A 15,077-nucleotide genomic window follows, 5' to 3' on the forward strand; every position below is an offset into this window, starting at 1 on the left:
CCCTGCTCAGCGGGTGTCTCTGGCCACGTCAGAAAGAGAGAGAGAGTCACCCACTCAAGGACAAGGGGGGATGAAGGGGTCTGCAGCACCCCCATCCTGTCGCCGGAGGGAGAAAGATGCGTGCACACACACATCCACCTCTACAAAACCCACCTCACTCTGTTCACCCTGTTTTAAAGCCTGCTGTTCCCACCCAACAGCTTATCTGGAACATTCTCTCCCCTTAATAACTGCTCTTTTGCGTGCGTGTACTAAGTCACTTCAGTTGTCTCTGACTCTTTGCAACCCACCAGGCTCCTCTGGCCATCGGGATTCTCGAGGCGAGAATACTGGAGTGGGTTGCCATTTCCTTCTCCAGGGGATCTTCCCAACCCAGGGGTCAAATCTGGGTCTCCTTCATTGCAGGTGGATGCTTTACCTTCTGAGCCACAGAAGGGAAATTGAGGGAAGCCCAATTTTTTTAAAAAAGTTAACCAATTTCCTATTAAGCATTTGAGACTTTTTTGTGGTCCTCAGCCGTGCTTTGATGAAAATCAGCAGAGCTAAATGTTGATGCCTCTCTTAATTACATCCTTAGAAAACTATCCTGGAAGTTGGGTAAGGAATATAGACATTCTCTGGTGTTTTATATCCATCTCCGCTTTGACTCAGCCTACTTCAACATGAGAGTTCATCTCCCAACCCCCTTCCAAGCCTGGATTCCAATTTGGTTTTATCTTTGCCTACTTAACATTTGCAGGGGAGGCATCTTTTTATTGCTTTAATTTGCATCCTTTGATTATAATTGGGTTGATATCTCTTTGTATGTTTTTTCACCTCTAACACGAATCACCCATTTGTGTGTCCATACAAACCCAGTGCCTTCCTTCCCCTCCTCTTTGCTTAGGCCCGAAGAGCCCTCCTTGTACATTCACAGCGGTCAAAATCTTCCCATCTTTCCAGGTCAAGTACCCTGCCTTGCCCTCCCACCAGGCAGTCGTTCTTGACTTCCCACCCTCTGCTTGGAGCGCTTGCTGCTCTAGTCCTGCTGATAGTCGCCAGCTGCAGGCCGGTACCCCACCGTCTGCACCAACCGTCCACTTCACCCCTCAGGCCCAAGGCTCAGCCACGGTCCCCACACCAAAGGATCCTTGGGCAGCAGTGTTTACTGGGCACCTGCTACCCAGTCAGTGCTTCCAAACTGACTCAGACTCCTTCCCTGCCCCGAGCCCCTTGGGAGCCATGAGCACTGGGGAAGGCTCCCTGCTGCCAGCCGGCTGTTTGAGTGTCTGACCCAAGCTCGTACCCGGCTCTTGCCTGCTCCCATGGGGATGCTGAGCCTCAGAGGTGGAGCAGCTGCCAGGCTGAACTCCCACCTGAGAGTGTTCTCCATACAAAGCTGAGCCTGAGTGGAGAGGAGGGTAAAGCCCCTGGAGTGGACAGGCAAGGAGGAAGAGGAACAAGGGGCAGTCAAGCGAAGAGTAACGTCAGGACCTGAAGAATGACTCTCTCTATCTTAGACCACAATCAATCCCTGTCCAGCCTTGGCCATGCGAGGCCCTGTTCTCTGGGCACGCTGTGCCGGCAACTCTCGTCCATAGCGGGGAGGGGAACATGGTCTTCACCAAGGCCCTGGCAGAACCAGGAGCTGGCCTGGAAGGGCCAGGGTCCTCCGGAGATGCTGCCACCACAAATGAAGGCGCACAGGCAGGGAAGGCCCCCGGGAGGAGGGCGACCCTGGGCCTCCCTCAGTTGTGCTGGGGACCCTCCGAAAGTGTCTCCCCTTCCAGGAGGTAGTGATGATCTGAGGTGCCCACTCTGTTGGCCTCCAAGGCCCACAGCCTCTCTCAGCACCTGGGGGACACTCCTGGTGTCGTCAAGGAGGCAACTCCACAGTCAGGGTGACCTTGGCTCCCAGTGCTGGAGGAGATGACAAATTTCTTTTCCTCCTGCTGAAAACATAATCTATCCTTTCATGGATCTCTGGGGACTAGCGGTGTGGCACACACATTATGGAAGCTTTTGCTAAGCTCATTTCAATTGTCTACAGGGTTGGCTTGGCGCCCACTCTTCCTTAAGCCCTTCAGATGCTGAGAGAGTATTTCAGTGCCAAGGGGCAGATCCAAAGATGTTCCTAAAAAACATTATATTTCTCTATCAACTGCTGCTGTCCTGATTTCAGGGCTTTACTTTCTTCATTTAGGCAAGAATAAGCTCCTGCACATGCCAGGCACCAGGATCCAGCTTGTCCAGTAAGAATCTGCCCTCCCAGGCCATGGTTCTGTGGTGTGCTCAGGGGGCCAGAAGGGTCTTCCCAGAGAACGTGACACAGACCCTGAGACCTGAAGGCTGAGGGGCTACTGGTCAGCTGAGGGGAGAGGGCAAGGGGTGCTGGTGAGGTAAACCGAAGCCAGGCCACCGAAGGTCAAGGATGCCAAGCCACTGGGTTTGAACTTCATCCTGAAAGCCATTGGGAGACCATGAGCAGAGTTAGTCAGGGAAATACCACCAATAGACGTGCCTTCTAGAAAGATTATGTTGACAGCCTCTGAACAGCAGAAGGGTTCCTGGCAGAAAGAAGCAATTCAGGAAGAAGGAGGAGCTGTCCGGTCAGGGGCGTTCCATGCAGATAAAAGGAGAGATTCCCATATAAGCTGCATTTCAGAGGTGGAGCTGGGAGGACAGAACATGGGGTGAGCAGTGGCAGAGGACACTAGAGGGTGGTACATGGGCCGTGTGGACTGCCAGTGAGCGGAGGAGCCCCGAGGAGAGGAGGGCCGCGGAAGAGTAGTCGATGCAGACTGACCGCAGGCTGGGGGCGGCAGTGAGCAAGGCCAGGAACCCTGAGCGTCAGCTGTCTGCGCATCCAGAAACACCCTGCGCCAGAGATGTGCACCCTCCCCGGGAACCCCCACACAGGGAGACAGACACCCGCCTAATAATCATGCAGGACAACCACCTCCAAGAGAAGAACTTCTAGGCAGAGGCCTGCTGAGGGAGGCCTCAGAAACAGGAACAGCAGGCCTTGTGGGGGAGGGTACTGGCTGCGTCTGCAGTGCCCAGGGAGAGCTGGGCTGAGGGGTACAGGCAGGGAAACAAACAGGGCTGGACATGGTGTGGCCAGCTGACCTCTTATATTGCAAATGTGGTATCCAAAACCAGCCTGTTCTTCTTCCTTATTCAGTTCTGAACACAGAGCAGCTGAAAAATGAACTTGCCAGTTAAAGACACCCTCTGGATGCCCACCTGGAGTAGAAGGGCAAGGAGGCCTGTCCCAGGGAAATGAGAAAAATATGTGCCCTATCAGGTCTTCCAGGTGGTGCTGCTGGTAAAGAACCCGCCTGCCAAAGCAGGAGACGTAAGAGACGCGGGTTCCAACCCTGGGTCAGGAAGATGCCCTGGAGGCGGGCATGGCAAACCACTGCAGTATTCTTGTCTAGAGAATCCCATGGACAGAGTGGCCTGGTGGGCTACAGTCCATGGGGTCACATGACTGAAGTGACTTAGCACGCACGCACACATGTGCAGTTTGCAAAGGTTAAGTTTAAAAGTACCTGAGACACTAAAAAGAAACAATGAGAGGAGACCACCTTATCAAATATTAAAACACTATCACTTTAGTATCAAATCAGTGTGGCAATATGCAGATGCAATGGAGACAGACCAAGAAAGCAGATGGAGACTCAAACATGCACAGGAGGTCAGGCACTGATAAAGGCAGCATCTCCTTTAGTAAAGATGAACTCTTGAATAAATGGTGTTGGAAGTGATTAGCTGCTTTCTGGAAAAAGATCAGGTTGGATCAATCTCTCACACCATCAGTTCAGTTCAGTTCAGTTCTGTCGCTCAGTCGTGCCCGACTCTTTGCGACCCCATGAATCACAGCACACCAGGCCTCCCTGTCCATCATCAACTCCCGGAGTTCACTCAGACTCATGTCCATCGAGTCGGTGATGCCATCCAGCCATCTCATTCTCTGTCTTCCCCTTCTCCTCCTGCCCCCAAACCCTCCCAGCATCAGACTCTTTTCCAGTGAGTCAATTCTTCGCATGAGGTGGCCACAGTATTGGAGTTTCAGCTTTAGCATCAGTCCTTCCAATGAACACCCAGGATTGATCTCCTTTAGGATGGACTGGTTGGATCTCCTTGCAGTCCAAGGGACTCTCAAGAGACTTCTCCAGCACCACAGTTCAAAAGCATCAATTCTTTGGCAATCAGCTTTCTTCACAGTCCAACTCTCATATCCATACATGACCACGGGAAAAACCATAGCCTTGACTAGACGGACCTTGGTTGGCAAAGTAATGTCTCTGCTTTTTAATATGCTATCTAGGTTGGTCATAACTTTCCTTCCAAGGAGCAAGTGTCTTTTAATTTCATGGCTGCAATCAGCATCCGCAGTGATTTTGGAGCCCAAAAAAATAAAGTCTGACACTGTTTCCACTGTTTCCCCATCTATTTCCCATGAAGTGATGGGACTAGATGCCATGATCTTTGTTTTCTGAATGTTGAGCTTCAAGCCAACCTTTTCACTCTCCTCTTTCACTTTCATCAAGAGGCTTTTTAGTTTCTCTTCGCTTTCTGCCATAAGGGTGGTGTCATCTGCATATCTGAGGTTATTGATATTTCTCCCAGCAATCTTGATTCCAGCTTGTGCTTCTTCCAGCCCAGCGTTCCTCATGATGTACACTGCATATAAGTTAAATGAGCAGGGTGACAATATACAGCCTTGACGTACTCCTTTCCTATTTGGAACCAGTCTGTTGTTCCATGTCCGTTCTAACTGTTGCTTCCTGACCTCAGCCATCAATAGGAATGAATTAGAGTCAGTTCTAGTGAAGTGGATGAACCTTGAGCCTGTTATACAGAGTGGAGTAAGTCAGAAACAGAAAAACAAACACCATATATTAATGCATATACATGAAATCTAGAAAACAGTATTGTGAATTTATTTGCAGGGCAGGAACAGGCTCAGACATGTAGAACAGACCTATGGACAGAGTGGGGGAGGAGAGGGCGGGACAGACTGAGGATAGCACCGACGCACAAGATCACCGTGCGCGACACAGAGCCAGCGGGAGGCCGCCGCGCGGCGCAAGGAGCTCAGCCCGCTGCTGGGACAGCCTGGAGGGCGGCATGGGCTGGCGGGCCAGAAGGAAGGGACGTGTGTATCCCCACGGCTGATTCATGTTGATGTATGGCAAAAACCAACACAGCATTGTAAAGCAATTATCCTGCAACTAAAAATAAAAATTTTTTTTTAAAAAAGGAGAAACCATCTGGGAAAAAAATACTTGCAGCTCAGATCACTGTCAGAGAGCTAATATTCATAATATGAGGAGCTCTTGGAAACTAATAAGAAAAAGATCAATAATGCAGTAGGATCTCATATGTAAGATAGACAGCAAGTGGGAACTTGCTTGGAGAAGGGTGTAGCAACCCACTCTAGTATACCTGCTGGAGAAACCCATGGACAGAGGAGCCTGGCAGGCTACAGTCCATGGGGCTGCAAAGTCAGACACGACTGAAGCTACTTAGCGCCCAGGCACTGGGACTTGCTCCATGATAACCTGGGGGGAGGGGGAAGGGGATGGGAGGGTGCTCAGGCGGGAGGGGGCGTGTGTGCACCTGTGGCTGATTCACACTGAGGTATGGAAGAAACCAACACAATACTGTAAAGCAGTTATCCTCCAAAGAAAAAGTGTGCCAAAAATAATAATAATAATAATGCAGTAGGGAAGAAAGGGTAAAGGACAGGAACAGACAGTGAAATACAAAGGGACCTCAGACATACAAAGATACCCAACTCACTTACTAAGGGAAATACAAATTAGCCCTACCGTGTCTCCTCACTATCAGCTTGGCAGAAATGCAAATTTGGAAACACTCTCTGCTGGGGAAGCAACATGGGAAGAGGCACCCCTCCACAGAAGGCAATTCAGCAACCGCTATCAAAACAGCAGATGCACTTACCCTTGGACCGAGCAATTTCACTTCTGGAAATGTAGCCTTGACATAGGCCTGCATGTGTTAAGAGCAACAGATCTGAAAGCTAAGCAAAGTCACATGTTTAAAAAAAAAAAAAATGTATGGCCCAACAAAGTAGGAAGACATGCAAAAACCCAGAGATTGTCCCATTTGCCTGCCAGGCTCACCGTCCACCATTCACCCTGCTCAGGGCCTCTGGGAGTTGTCGTGTGACCATTGCCCTCTGACTTCAGGTCTAGATCAGTGGTTCAGTCACTGGACAGAGCGGGCAAGAGGAGAAAGAAATGGAGGTATTTTTCCCCCAGCAGGGTCACCTGAGCCTGGCTGCACCCGGTTAACCAGAGGTCACGGCTCCTGGCAGGTGGCCCTGTTGGTTTCCCTCTCCTGTGTTCCCCTCACCTCTCTGGCCTTGGACAATGAGAACGAACGCCACCCCTCATGACTTCCCTGTGTCCTCCCCACACCTCTGTAAAGAATCTCTTTCAGTAAACACTCCTCAAATTGCCCAATTTAAGTGAGCCATCTGTTTCCTGCCAGGCCCCTGACTAATGCAGTAGCTATTTATATATTAAAAAAAAAAAGGACAAGGACACACTCTAGGTATCAGACTGGAAGGATTTCAGGGTGCCATATAAGAGTATATGGCAGTTACCTGCTGCGTTAGGAAGCCGCAGGGTGAGGCAGACTACACAGCCGCATCTGTGTGTCTGACCCTACAGAGACACTGTGAGAGCCCACAGGCTGAGGAAGGGGGTTGTTGGTCCAGGAAAAGACAGGGCTTCCCTCAGTCCACCCTTGCATTTTCAAGCCTGCCCTGCTCACCTTGCCAGAACTCAGGCCGCTCTGTGGGCACCGATCCCTGCCAGGCACCTGGGCACAGCCATGCTGCGCCCTCCCAAGTCAGCATCTTCTGCCCTTGGCTCGGGAAGCCAGAGCCCCTCACGAGGGGAGCAGGAAGGATTCTCAGAGCAAGTCTTCCAACAGGAGCAAAGGAGAGATGCCTGAATTCCACTCCCGGGGGTTTAAACATTTCCATGAGCTCTAATTCACTGACTCTCAAAATAGTAATTAGTTTCAAGGGGAAAAAAAAATCACTTCTAGTCTCAGAGCCTCTCTGGGGACCCTTAGAGGCTTGAAAGCTTTCAGAACATCCCACACGTTCACTCTGGAGCCCTCACAGGGCCTCTGGGGTTCCACACACAGGCACTCATTCCTGTCCCGCCTCCTTCTCCCAAAACAGAAGGCGGCTCCCAAGCCCCTCCGGTGGGCAAGTCTCCTCCTGGGCGCTTCTGCCTGGGCCAGCCCGCCTTTAATTCCTCGGGTACGTGGCTGGCTTTCAAATTCACCTCTGCCCTTCCACACAAAATGACCACGGGCAGGGTGCAGAGCCTTCCTGACTGACTTTCAGGGGTGTCATCTGTAAGACCAAGAGTGTGCTAGCCCCCACTTCCCAGGGCTGTGGGAGCAGCAACTGAGAAGCTGTAGGCAAAGCTCTTTGCAGGTGTCCTCCTGGTTCACCCAACCATGTCCATTCAGAGAGGGTGAGATGCCAGGAGGGACCTGGGAAAAGGGTCAGCCTGAGTGGGACTTAAGATTCTCCTTGTAAGGAACTCATCTCTGAGTCTCTGCCTTCCCTGTTGAAAGGCTGGTTGGGTCCTCTGGTCCCAGGCCAGTGGTGGAGACTTCATAACCTTTAGCTTTCTGAAGTATAGCGTCAACTCCAAAGTCAATGTTACTGTCCCCTTTCCAAGGATGGTAAAGTAAAGGCTCAGAGAGCCCAGTCCTGCTTCCCTGGCAATAGCCAGTAGTCGGCACACAGCCTCAGATTCACATCCACAATGTCCCCAACGTCCTGTTCCCCAGGGCCCTGAAGAGCCTTTGTGGAGGGAAGCAGCTCTCAGAGCCTGCCTGTCCTCGCCACCTGGCCGTCAGGGGCCTGCCCCTCACTGTCCCGCTGGATGAGAAGCCCTTCTCAGCACAACCCCCAGCTACGTCCCTCCACTCATCACCCCAGGGGGCAGCCATTCCGGCTTGTCTTGGATCCAGGGAGGCTCCTGTCCAACTGCCCAAGCAGCAGAATCCAGGGACACTGCTACCCCTGGCCAGGTCCGCCCCACCCTCCTCCATGAGAGCCCCCCAAGCAGAAGGGGGCATGCCGCAATGCAGCCCTGTCTGGCATATGGGCAGGAGAGATGGCAGCCAGACAGGGCCCAATCAAAGCAGCTATTTGGGGTAATGAGGAGAGGGTACCCACTGCCAAGTGTTCCAGACAAGACGTAGCGGTAGGTGGGGTCTGAGGAGGCTGTGGGATGGCATGGGGGACTGTCAGCGTTGGAAAGTGATCTGGGTGGTTCTCACTAGGCTCGGGCCCAGCTAGTGACAAGCTCCAGGCACCATGGAGTAAGCCGAGGAACAGCACAAACTGCAAGGCTGTCAGAGCACTCGTGACTGAGGGGGCGGCCAGTGCCGTGGACAGGGCTCCAGGCAGGGCAGTGGCTCCCACCCGCTCAGGGCACCCTGGGGCTAGCAGCATGGACACACAGGGCTCAGCCTCCCATTCAGCTGGGGCTACACTGCCAGCTGAATCCTCCTGCCCAGGCTCTCTGGGGTCCAGGACCTGGAGTTATCAGGGGGTCTGGAAAGGCAGAGGCAGAGGCTGGACACACACTCATGCCACAGGATGAGAAGCACAGTACCCCCAGATGGTCCCTTCTCTCACCCCAGCAGCTTCAGGGCATGGAGACGGGGCAGGATGAGGCTCCCAGAGGAAAGTGACTTCTGGGCCAAAGGAGCCAGCAATTCATGTCCCCTCCTGTCCTCCAGACCCCTAGACCCACAGGAGAAAGGAGATAATGAGTCCATTTGCTATTCTCTGCTTAATTCTTTTTCCTGCTGGCTGGCAGGAGATTTGGGATTGATTTGACTTTCTATATGAGTTGCTGAAAGTAACACAAGGCCCCACTGAAGTCATCATGGCAGGGATGGGTCCAGCCCCTACTGTGGCAGGTACTTACCTAGGCCAGCTGTCCAGCTGGAGCTCTGCCCCCACTCTCCTGCCCTCTGGCTGGCAGGAGTGTCTGTGGACACAAATCCCTGGGCCATTTCAGGGCCAGGCCTGGGAAGCCACCGCATCTGCTCTGACTCTCCGCCTTCAAAGTTTGAATTAAAGCAAGAGTCGCCATGAACTCCACAAGGTTTGCATCATGCAAAAAAGAAAACCGGGGCCTTGAGAGATTTCCTGTGAAACCTCAGTGTACGACTCAGTCAGCATCTCATCTCTGACTGTGGAGGCCCTTAGAAGTCGGTGGGCTGCGCTAAATTTCCAGCCACGCTCCCTGGATTGTCATCTGGCTGTGAACTCTAGCAGAAGTGTAACAAGGGCAAAGCCAGCCCTCCAGACCAGAGGGGCAGTGGGGCAGCTTAGAGATAGACCTGCCAAGAGTAGACTCCATGACTGGGAGAGGCAAGGAAGCCAGGGAGGAGGTCAGATCTGTGGGCGATGGACCAACACCATCTGCCCCACCCCACCCCGAGCAGCCCAGCCAGATGGGAGTCTCCACCTGGTGCAGTGGGCAGGCATGAGAACCCAGCTGCCCACTGCAGACACCAGTCAGAAGGCACCCTATCTTCCAAAACAATGGAGAGCCAGTGCCCCAGCTCTGGCCAAGCCAACCCAAGCATGCCCAAAATTCAGCTCAGGACAGGATGGTGGCAACTGTAAGCCAAGAATAGCTTGTGTTGGGCCCACGGCCCAGGGTTCCTGAGCAGAGAGGGGGAGGCTGAGGTCTGCTTGTGTGTGTGGAAGTCCAAGATTGACGTGTCAGCAGGGTGGTTTTCTCCTTAGGCCTCTCTTCTTGGCCAGTGGATGGCCACCTTCTCACTGTGAGCCCACACATTCACCCTCTGGATGTGGTCATGTCCTTATCTCTTCTTGTCGTAAGGATTCCAGTCACATTGGATTAGGGCACACTCACGTGACTTCATTCTTACTCCACGCAGTCCCGTTCTGAGGTACTGGGCGCTAAGGTATGAACACATGAATTTTACAGTTCAACCTGTAACAATTCCTGTCCTCATCTATGCCCTGTACCAACTGGGAATCCATCTGACCATGCGTAACAGGAAGGAAAAACACACAAGGCAGAAGTGTAAGTCTCTCTCAGATTAAAGACCAGAGGCGGGCAGGCTGGGGCTGACTAGCAGCTCTGCTTCCCCAGATCTCCAGGGAACCCCCTGGTGGCCCCATCAAACCTGGCCCCTTCCCTGGTCTCCCAGCTGAAGCTGCAGCTCCGGCCATCACAGGTGCACTGCCAGCATCAAGGAGAAGGGAGGGCCAAGACAGACGGGCGAAGAGCACGCTGACTATCTTCAAGGAAGGTTCCAGAAATTCCCCTTCTACCTTCTCCTTACAAGCCACTGCCTGAATTTCATCACATGGCCACACCTGTCTGCAAAGGAGACTGAACTGCAGCCTTGACTCGAGGTGGCCCTGTGTGAGACAGACAGTGAGGAGTCTGCTCATTGTCGGAAAAAAAAGGGTGTGAATAACGGGGTTTAGTGGGTAACTTGGGTAATGATCTCCATCACACGCATCCCTTGTGTTCACCTAAAATGGTATTTCACTGTTGTTTTCATTTGCATTTTCCCAATAATTACTGAAATTGGCTATCATTTCATTTTTATTGTCTGTTTGTGGTTTTCTGTCTTAGAACTTTCTTATTTTCTCTTCTTGGAATTGCCAGTTTTCCTTTTTGTGTTGTTTTGTCTTTTTATCAATTTGTAAAAGTGCTTACTTACATATTCTAGGATAATCCTTTGTCTTTTTATATATATATATTTTTTTTGCTGTACCACATGACATGTGGTATCTTAATTCTACAGTCAGGGATTGAACCCCTGCCCCCTGCAGAGGGAGCTCAGAATCTTAATTACTGGACTGCCAGGGAAGTCCCTTTGTCTTTATGTTGCAAATATTTTATCCTCATCTGTCATTTTTCCCATTTGTTTATGGCATCCTTTGTCATAAAACAGATTTTCAGTTTCATAATGCAAATTGTATCAGTCCTTTCTTTCATGGTTTATTTTTGCTTTGTATGTTCTTTAAAGCCGTGTGTGCCCCAGGGTTATAACCATATCTCCGATATGTCTTTAATGCTTCAGTTCTTTTGTTTCTTACGTTTAGGTCTTTGATTGATCTGGAATTTATTTTTTTAAAGCCATGAACGATAGCTCTAACTCTTTTTCTCCCAAGACGACAGTTTGCAGTCTTGCCTGTTTACCTCCAGCCCCATCCTGGCTCTTCCTTTGTTTCACCCTGCCCTGTGGGGCACTGACCCTACTGTTGCATCTCCCAGGGCCATTGTGTCGCCCAGCTTCCAGTCAGGCTAAGGCCAGAGAAACCACTGGCAGGAAGCTGGAGGGCAGGAGGGAGGGAAAGCTGGGGTGTCTTCCCCTCCTACTCTGGCCAGGCAGCCACTCTGGGGCAATCAGCACCTGCCCTGTGGCTCTGGCTCTGCCTGAGTAAGCCAACCATGCACCCAGCCTCAGCCAGGGGACCCCAACCCATTTTATTCCTCCCATCGAGGCCAGGCCTGGCTGCACCTCTGGCCCTACTGGCTATTTTCATCACCTGTGTAACTAGTTCCGTGCATTTGATTGCTTCTATTATGAAAACTCTTTTCCTTTCCTGAGTATGCCATGACTGATACAAAGAGCCAATTGGCCTTACCCTATTTGTTTAAAAAGAAAAGAATAATAGCTCTCCCCCTGGGTTGGAAATGCCACTTCTATCTTGCGCTAAATGCTCATAAGTGCGTGGATAGCTCTGGCTTCCTCCGAACCCTTTGACTGTCCTTTTTCTTGTGCCAGAACCACACCGTTGCACACTCTACAGACCCTCAATCTCTAGACAGACCTGGAAGAACCCACTGTCATTCTTTTTCAGGAACATTTCCTTCTTACCCATGATGTCTTCCACATGAATTTTGGGATCAGTTTGATGAGTTTCACCAAAAAAAAAAAAAAAAATGCTCCATACTGAGATTTTGATTGAGATTATCATTGAACTTATATTAATTTGAAGAGAATGAAGTCTTCAGGATAATGAATATTTCCATTGTTAAATATGCCATTTCTTTCCACTAACTGTGAGGATTTGTTATGCTTTTCAGAAAGGGTTTACGATATCCGACACTAGAATCCTCTCATATTTTGTTCGATTCATTCCTTGACGTGTCTGGTTCTCTGTAGCTATTGTCATGGGTATTTCATCTGTATTATGTTTTTAATTAGCTATTGCTGCAGTTAGGGATGCTTTGATTTTTAGGGTGATCTTCTATTTTGCCATCTTGCTGAACTCTCTAATTAACTCTAATAATTTGACAGGTGATTGAATCTCTTGAATTGCCTAGGTAGAGGATCATATCTACCTACAAATAAAGACAGAGTTTTTTCTCTTCCTTTGCAATATCAGCTTTTTTACTGCCAAGATTTATATGCCAAGTTTTTAGCCATAGTGACAGAGAACTTGAACTTATCTCCATGCTCACTTTTAAAAGGAATCAGCCTAATATTTCACTTTTATATGTGATATTTGCTTCTTTACCAAGTTAAGAAAGTTTTCTTTCATTCCTAAGAGTTTATTTTGAGAGGGTTCTTTTTTTTTTTTTAAATCAGGAATAGAAAAGCTTCTACTTCCAATATTGATGGGTATGTAATTTGGGCCAACCATTCCACTGAAGCACAGCAGAAAAACTGAACCAAAAATTTAAAAATCTGTTAGACTGCATCACAGCACTAACAAGATAATAAATAATTCCCTGGCCAGTACCTAGGAGAGGATGGAGGTGTGAGAAGTGTACCCACTGCAACTCACTGTCAGAATTTTAAGTCAGCTCCACGATACCTGGCCCTGGTATTCACCTATCTTCTCTAGGTTATTAAAGCATTCATCGAGGCACTTTTCTGAAATGATTTTGCAAATGTGTTTGATGTCCCGAATCAGTCTGTCTTTAACCAGGAGATTAACCTTGGTGGGCCAGGCTTAATCAGATGAATCTTTGAAAGGGACAGTGTTGTTCCTGGCAAAGGAGATTCAAAGTGTGAGAGAGAGTCGATGTGGCAGAAGAGTCTGCTTTGCCGGTTTGGAAGATGGACGGGCCCTATCGCAGGACATGTAGGCAGCCTCTAGGAGAGGAGGGTGGCCTGTGCTGACAGCCAGCAAGGGACCTCAGTCTGACAAACGAAAGGAAATGAGTTCCGCCAAAGAACTTGGTGAGGCTCAAAGCCAACACAGGGTTCCAAATGAAACCCAGCCTGGCCAGCAACCTGGGTTCTGCCTGGTGAGCCCATGAGCAGGCGCATCCTGTCCGCCAGGGCCAGACCTTTGACCGGCACATCTGTGAACTAATGAACAGGTCCTGCGATAGGCGGCTGAATCTGTAGTCGTTTGAAAACAGATACATTCACTGCTTCCTAAGGAGACAGCTAAGACCTTAAGTGACACCTCGATGGCTTCAAAAGGGAATTGAGGACAGAGGCTGCTCTCTGAAAACTGAAAAACACACATTGAAATAATTCATGGATCAAAGAGAAAAATCACAATGTAAGTTAGAAAACATGCTGGAGCTAATGAAAATACTATGTATTAAAATTTGTAGGATTGCAATTGAAGCCATGATTACTTGGAACTATGGTTTTAAACACAAGTATTACAAAATATAAGGCTGAAAATAACGGCTAAATAAATCAAAGAAAGTAAAAAGAAAGAGATAATAAAATATAATATATGTTCATTAAAATTTTAAGGTATGCAATTAAAAGGATCAGGTAAGCCAGAATTTGGTTCATTGGTAAACCTTGCAGAGATTGAAGGAAAAAAAAAACAGAAAATGATGTCAGAAATGGAAAAGAACATATCTCTAAAGATCTTACAGACGTTCAAAAGACAAGAGGACAAAAGGTTAAACACAGAAAACACAGAGTCACCATATATATAGTGTGTGTTAGTCGCTCAGTCATGTCTGACTCTTTGCAACCCCAAGGACTGTAGCCCAGCAGGCTTCTCTGTTCATGGAATTCTCCAGGCAAGAATACTGGAGTGGGTTGCCATTTCCTACTTCAGTGGCTCTTCCCAACCCCAGGATCGAACCCAGGTCTCCTGAATTGCAGGCAGATAGTTTAGCATCTGAGCCACAAGACCCCAGAGATACTAGATGATCCAGCAATTCCATCCACAGGGATTTATTTAAAAGACCTGGAAACATATCCAGACAGAAACTTGCATACAAATGTTCATAGCAGCTTTATTCACAACAGTAAAAAAGCAGAGTCAGTCAAATGTTCATCAGTGAATGGATGGATCAACAAAATGTGATCTATTCATACAATGGAATATTATTCAATCATAGAAAAGACTGGATTACTGACACACGCTACAACATGGATGAACCTCAGAACCGTTCTGCTCAGCGAAAGAAGTCAGACACAAAAGGCCGCAGGTTTCCTGATTCCATTTATAAGAAATGCCCAAATCTGTATCGACAGAAAACACCTGAGTGGTTCCCAGGGGCTGAATGAAGGGAGAATGACTGCTGAGGAGTCTTTGGGTGGTGACGGAATGCTCTGGAATTAGGTAAAGGGGTTGGATACACAACACTCTAAGTATCTGCTGAATTGTATGCTTTGAAACATACAGTGAGTTTTATGAGTTTTATGTTATGAGAATTTTGTCTGAATAAAAAATTTCATAAAAAAAAAAAACTATGGGAGGCTATCACAAACAAATTTATGCCTGTGAGTCAGAGGGCCATGGGTCTCAGGTCCCTCTCTGCAGCTCACAACACCTCATCATCAGGGAGAGCCCTTGGAGGAGGGAAAGGCTACTCACTCCAATATTCTTGGGCTTCCCTTGTGACTCAACTGGTAAAGAATCTGCCTGAAATGCAGGAAACCTGGCTTCGATCCCTCGGTTGGGAAGATCCCCTGGAGAAGGGAAAGGCTACCCACTCGAGTATTCTGACCTGAAGAAATCCATGGACTGTATCATCCATGGGGTCGCAAAGAGTCGGACACAACAGAGCAACTTTCACTTTCAAATCAACAACCAGCCC

The sequence above is a fragment of the Moschus berezovskii genome, chromosome 8 (genome assembly GCF_049115385.1).
Source record: "Moschus berezovskii isolate FMDL1 chromosome 8, NW_MosBer_1.0, whole genome shotgun sequence".
Taxonomy (NCBI): domain Eukaryota; kingdom Metazoa; phylum Chordata; class Mammalia; order Artiodactyla; family Moschidae; genus Moschus; species Moschus berezovskii.